Below are 658 nucleotides of genomic sequence, written 5' to 3'. Positions count from 1 at the left end.
CCTCTCTCGTTGGTTGTGTGGTTTAGTAGAACTGTGAGGTGCTCCCAACCCGCTGCAAGCAAAGCCCTGTCCTGTACAGCGGAGATAAAACTTGTGACTGTAACAAACCCCATAAAAGGAGGGGAGGAATTTCCTGAATGTGCGGCACATTGTGCCCCGAGTCGGTTGCGGTCGAGAGAGCCGTCAGCCAACCTGCGTCCGTTACCCGACATCACCTACCAACAACCACAGGTAACCAACCAACAGAAGGCCGCGTTTAAAAAAAAGTAAGTTGTTCACTTCGCCGCAGGGGACCACTGCCACAAACACAAGTTCGGGCTGAGGGCACGGTGGCATAGCTACTCAGCGGGGGCAGCCAGGCCGTTCTTGGTCGGGGCCAGGAACTGCTCGATGATGTGGTGCGAAATGTCCGCAAGCTCCCTGTCGATGCCCGCGCTGTCTCTGTGTGTGTGAAAAGCAAAGTTCAGACAAAAAGGTCCCCTCACTTGCGTGACGCATCACCCAGGTGCAAAGAAACATACCCATAAGGACCGTGGTGCTCGATGTAATACTTGAGCTTTGGCTCTGCAGGAGAGAATAGAGAGAGGAGGTTGAGAAATGAGCGGGAGACCTCAGGGGTAAAGAGGGGAAGGGGAGCGACCGTACCAGTACCACTGCC

The sequence above is a fragment of the Acanthamoeba castellanii genome (assembly GCF_000313135.1).
Source record: "Acanthamoeba castellanii str. Neff unplaced genomic scaffold scf7180000084762, whole genome shotgun sequence".
NCBI lineage: Eukaryota > Discosea > Longamoebia > Acanthamoebidae > Acanthamoeba > Acanthamoeba castellanii.
The sequence above is the reverse complement of the archived record's forward strand: the minus strand, read 5'-3'. Positions refer to the sequence as shown.